A 6,000-nucleotide genomic window follows, 5' to 3' on the forward strand; every position below is an offset into this window, starting at 1 on the left:
CTAGGCTCAAGCGATCCTCCCACCTCAGCCTTGGAAATAACTGGAATTACTGGTGCATGCCACTATGCCAGGCTAATTAAAAACAATTTTTTTTTTTTTGGTAGAGATTAGTCTCATTATGTTTTCCAGGCTGGTCTTGAACTCCCGGCCTCAAGCAATCTTCATGCCTCAGCCTCCCAAAGTGCTGGAATTACAGGTGTGAGCTGCTGTGCCCGGCCTATGCTGGATATTTTTTGTTTGCCTCTTCAGGTCCACTCTCCGCCTCTCCCCACCATACTCGTGGGAGTCTGACCATACCTTGGGATCAGCGTGAACTATAATGGGCTTTCTGAACCTCTAGCTTTCTGCATCGGTTTGCCCAATGGGGAGACACTGGCAAGAAACTGGAGGGTGGGTATTAATTTCCCCAGCTCCCTTCCTGATGTGCGATTGCCTTGGACTGCCTGTATCTTTCTACCCACTGCCTCCACCCTTGTAAATAGATTTTTTTTTTTTTTCCCAGACAAGAGTCTTGCTCTGTCACCCAAGCTGGAGTGCAGTGGCGCCATCTCGGCTCGCTGCAACCTCCTCCTCCTGGGTTCAAGTAATTCTCCTACTTCAGCCTCCTGAGTAGCTGGGATTACAGGTGGGCTCCACCATGCCTGGCTAATTTTTGTATTATTAGTAGAGATGAGGTTTCACTATGTTGGCCAGGCTAGTCTCAAACTCCTGACCTCAGGTGATCTGCCAGCCTTGGACTCCCAAAATGCTGGGGTTTCAGGCGTGAGCCGGTGTGCCTGGCCTGATACTTACTTTTAATTACATATAGATTAAGGAGTGGTTTACACAGAAATTTCTAGGGAAGGGGTAATGACTTGGCTTGTGGGGTCACTGGCATGGAAAGGGGCAGTAACTCCCAGGTGTTGCCATGGCAATGGTAAACTGACATGGCACGCTGGTGGGCATGTATTATGGGACATTGCTTAGCTAGTCCTCAATTTGGTTCCATACCCAAGTCCCATCTCTGGAGTTGAGTCCCGCCTCCTACCTCAAAAACAGTGGCGGCCGGGCGCAGTGGCTCAAGCCTGTAATCCCAGCACTTTGGGAGGCCGAGACGGGCGGATCACGAGGTCAGGAGATCGAGACCATCCTGGCTAACACAGTGAAACCCCGTCTCTACTAAAAAATACAAAAAAATAGCCGGGCGAGGTGGCGGGCACCTGTAGTCCCAGCTACTCGGGAGGCTGAGGCAGGAGAATGGCGTAAACCCGGGAGGCGGAGCTTGCAGTGAGCTGAGATCCGGCCACTGCACTCCAGCCCAGGCGACAGGGCGAGACTCCCTCTCAAAAAAAAAAAAAAAAAAAAACGAACAGTGGCACTGGCCAGGCGCAGTGACTTACACCTATAATCCCAGCACTTTGGAAGACCAAGGCAGGCAGATCTCTTGAAGTCAGGAGTTTGAGACCAGCCTGGCCAACATGGTGAAAACCCGTCTCTACTAAAAATACAAAAAAAATTAGCCAGGCGTAGTGGCGCATGCTTGTAATCCCAGCACTTTGGGAGGCCGAGGTGGGCGGATCACACGGTCAGGAGATTGAGACCATGGTGAAACCCCGTCTCTACTAAAAATACAAAAAATTAGCCAGGCGCAGTGGCGGGCACCTGTAGTCCCAGCTACTCGGGAGGCTGAAGCAGGAGAATGGGGTGAACCCGGGAGGCAGAGCTTGCAGTGAGCCGAGATGGCGCCACTGCACTCTAGCCTGGGAGACTGAGTGAGACTCCGTCTAAAAAAAAAAAAAAACCTCCCATCAAAAAACAAAAAACGCCCCCCAAGCTGACATAAGGCAGGTTGGCTCAGGCCACTGCAAGTGCTCCTTATTATTTAACTAACTAACAAACAAACAAAAAACAATGGCATCTTGGCGGGGCGCGGTGGCTCATGCCTGTAATCCCAGCACTATGCGAGGCTGAGGTGGGAGGATCACTTCAGCCTATGAGTTTGCCCAGTTTGGGCAACATAGCGGGACCCCATCTCTGCTAAAAATAAAAAATTAGCTGAGTGGTACGCACCTGTGGTCTCAGCTTTAGGGAGGCTGAGTGCTCACCTAGAAAGCTGAAGTGCAGTGAGATAATCCAGAATGCAAGTACCACTCTAGTGACAACCGTCATCACTAGCGTCCTCAAGGGCACTTCATATAAAAGTGCCAGTGTGCATCAGGGATAAGAGTGAGACATCATCCACTGGTTCATAGTGAACCGATGAAACAAGAACTACAATTAGGAATTTATTAGGATCAGCAGGAATCCTAAATATTAGCAATAAACTAGCACATCACAAGAAACTCATGAACATGGGTTACGAAAATGAACCACTGAAAGCCGACTTTTCTCTGTCAGAAGGTGGGAGGTTCACTTGAGCCCAGGATGACGAGGCTGCAGAGAGCCGAGATTGCGCCACTGCACTCCAGCCTGGGTGACAGAGCGAGACCCTGCCTCAAAACAAACAAACAAACAAAACAAAAACAGTGGCACGTTGACTGTTAATTCTAAGAGCAACTTAGAGCTCCTGTAGGATTTTCATTGTACAAGTCAGATCGGTGTTTTCCATGCGCCCTCTGGCGGCTTGGAGCAGCAATGTCGGCTAGGCATCAGCCTCCAGCCCTGTCTGGACTCTCGGGAAGTACTATTGCTGTTTGGCAAAAGCACTGCAGCAACATTCAGCTAAATCTGCAGCAGAGACAGTGACACAGCTCTGTCTGGGTTTCCAGGACATCTTCTCAGAGGTCGTGATGGATAAGACCAGGAACAGGATCTTAAATAACAAGGAGCACGTGCAGAGGCCTGAACCAACCTGCCTTGTGTCGGGAACTGGGTGCAGCTTCCTGGGAGGGAGCAGGGAGATGAGGCTGGGGAGTTAGGTCAGGCCCATTTGGGAAAGAACCTTGGCATTGGGACTTTGTCCTGTAAACCAGTTTGGAGACTGTGACCCAGCAAGCTTCAAAGACAAAATTGGAGGGTCAAGTATCAAGGATGTCAACTTTTTCTTTTGTTAGTAGGGACTTAAAAAAACAACGATTCTTACTTATTCTAAAAACTTTTAATGAACACCTACTGTGTGTTAGGGAATGTTCTGGGCAGGATCTAAGTCTGCATTACTCACCGTTGTACCCTCAGAGTCTAGAGTCATGGAAAGGCCCCCAAAGAAGGGATGAATGAAAGGAAAGATCATTGCTAAAGCAAGGTCAGGGCAGAGATGAACTGCCAGGGGTGAGTCCAAGCTGGGTGAGATTGTGGATGAGTTTGGAGATAGAAAAACATAAAGGTGAAAGTGCTCAGTCCGGCCAGGCACGGCGGCTCACGCCTGTAATCTCAGCACTTTGGGAGGCCGAGGCAGGCAGATCACGAGGTCAGGATTTCAAGACCAGCCTGGCCAACATGGTGAAACCCCATCTCTAATAAAAATACAAAAATTAGCCATGCGCGGTGCCGCGTGCCTGTAATCCCAGCCACTCGGGAGGCTGAGGCAAGATAATTGCTTGAACCCAGGAGGTAGAGGTTGCAGTAAGCCAAGATTGCCCCACTGCACTCCAGCCTGGTGACAGAGCAAGACTCCGTCTCAAAAAAAAAAAAAAAAGTTCAGTCCTTGAACTACCAAAAGACAAAAGCACAACAAATTTGCTTATAGAGTCCCTCCTGCCTCAGCCTCCCAAGTAGCTGGGATTACAAGCACGCACCATCATGCCTGGCTAATTTTTATATCTTAGTAAAGACGGAGTTTCACCATGTTGGCCAGGCTAGTCTCGAACTCCTGACCTCAAGTGATCCACATGCCTCGGCCTCTCAAAGTGCTGGGATTACAGTCGTGAGCCAGTGTGCCCAGCCTGCTTAAAGATCTTAACTGGTTTTTATTTGTGATTTTAGAATTGGGCAACACCAAATTGTAAAAGATAAAATGAGTGTTCTGATGAGTCGAGTGGAGGAAGTTGGTTTTATAGACAGAAAGGGCAGAGACTGCAGAAACAGAGAAGAAAAAGTGGATTGGCCATTTCAAAATTACTTTCCATGTAAAGGTTAAAGGACAGGGGATTTCCTTATCATGCAGGCTAAAACTGGCCTGCTTGGGGACTTGGCTGTTATCTTTCAGTCTCCTGATTTCTTGGAAGGTCAGATAAACAAGTCATTTTTCGCTTGGTGATGTGGAAGTTGGCACGAGTGACTCCATTTTGGTTTAGTCTGTTGGGTCTTGTGTAGGAGGTTGGTCCAAACTAGTGGCCTCTGGTAAATTTCATTTAACAATATTATTAGTTTTTTTCTTTCTTGAAACAGGGTCTCACTCTGTCACCCAGGTTGGAGTGCAGTGGCGCGATCATAGCTCACTGCAGTCTTGACCTCCGAGGATCAAGCAATCCTGCCAGTTCAGCCTGGAGAGTAGCTGGGACTACCGGTGTGTACCACTATGCCTGGCTAATTTTTTGTAGAGATGAGGTCTCACTTCGTTGCCCAGGTTGGTCTTGAACTCCTGGGCTCAAGCAATTCTCCCACCTTGGCCTCCCAAAGAGTTGGGATTATAGGCAAGAGCCACCATGCCTAGCCAAGAACTGTGAACTTTTGAAACACTCCAGTGGCTTCTTTTCTCATTTAGTGGAAGCACTATGCCCTTGGCATGCCCACAGGCTCTGCAGGGTCTGGCCCTTGCCACTGTGCTGACCACACCTCCTTGTACTACCCACTGCCTGCCCTACTGCAGCCACGCAGGTCTCCTGGATGAGCCTTAGCCACAGAGACCCATTCCCTTCTCAGAACCTTTGCACTTGCTGTTCCTTCTGCCTGCAGTGTCCATCCTGCATTTACCAACAGCTACAGGACAAACACTCACGGCACCAAGCACAGTTCTGAGCTGTGAAAGGAAAATAAATATTGGGGCCTCCAAATCACCAAAGCTAAAGGGAAAAGTCAAGCTGGGAACAGCTTAGGGCGAACCTGCCTCCCATTCTATTCAAAGTCACTCCTCTGCTCACTGAGATAAATGCATATCTCATTGCCTCATTTGGAGAGGCTAATCAGAAACTCCAAAGAATGCAGCTGCCAGCGTGGTGGCTTATGCTTGTAATCCTAGCACCTTGGGAATTCGAGGTGATTGGATCACCTGAGGTCAGGGGTTCCAGACCAGCCTGGCCAACATAGCGAAACCCCCGTCTCTACTAAAAATGCAAAAATTAGCCAGGCGTGGTGGGGGGTGCCCGTAATCCTAGCTGCTCGGGAGGCTGAGACATGAGACTAGCTTGAACCTGGGAGGTGGAGGTTGCAGTGGGCCGAGATCTCACCATCGCACTCCAGCCTGGAAGACAGAGTGAGACTCCATCTCAACAACAACAACAAATTAGCCAGGCATGGTGGTGGCATGAGCCTGTAATCCCAGTTACTCGGGAGGCTGAGGCAGAAGAATCGCTTGAACCCGGGAGGCAGAGGTTGCAGTGAGGCAAGATTGTGCCACTACACTCCAGCCTGGGGCAACAGAGTGAGACCCTGTCTCAAAAAAAAAAAAAAAAAAAAAAAAAAAAGAATGCAAACTGCCGGGCTCAGTGGCTCATGCCTGTAATCCCAGGACTTGGAAGGCTGAGGCAGGCAGATCATCTGAGGTCAGGAGTTCAAGACCAGTCTGGCCAACATGACGAAATCCTTGCCCTACTAAAACATACAAAAATTAGCTGGGTGTGGTGGTGTGCACCTGGAATCCCAGCTACTTGGGAGGCTGTGGCAGGAGAATCGCTTAAACCCAGGAGGTGGAGGTTGCAGTGAGCTGGAGTCACTCATGTTAAAAAAAAAAAGAAAAAGAAAAAGAAAAAAAAGCTCTGATCAACAGAACGAGGGAAAGCCATGGAGACAGGGTTCTCCTACTTGTGTGTCTGATCACAAAAACTATCCCCAAAACTGCAAAAAACACAACCACACACAAAGGCTACTGCAAACTTACACAGAAAAATACTTCTGCAAGGACATTTGCCCAGCAACCGCCTGTCC

The sequence above is a fragment of the Theropithecus gelada genome, chromosome 19 (assembly GCF_003255815.1).
Source record: "Theropithecus gelada isolate Dixy chromosome 19, Tgel_1.0, whole genome shotgun sequence".
Taxonomy (NCBI): domain Eukaryota; kingdom Metazoa; phylum Chordata; class Mammalia; order Primates; family Cercopithecidae; genus Theropithecus; species Theropithecus gelada.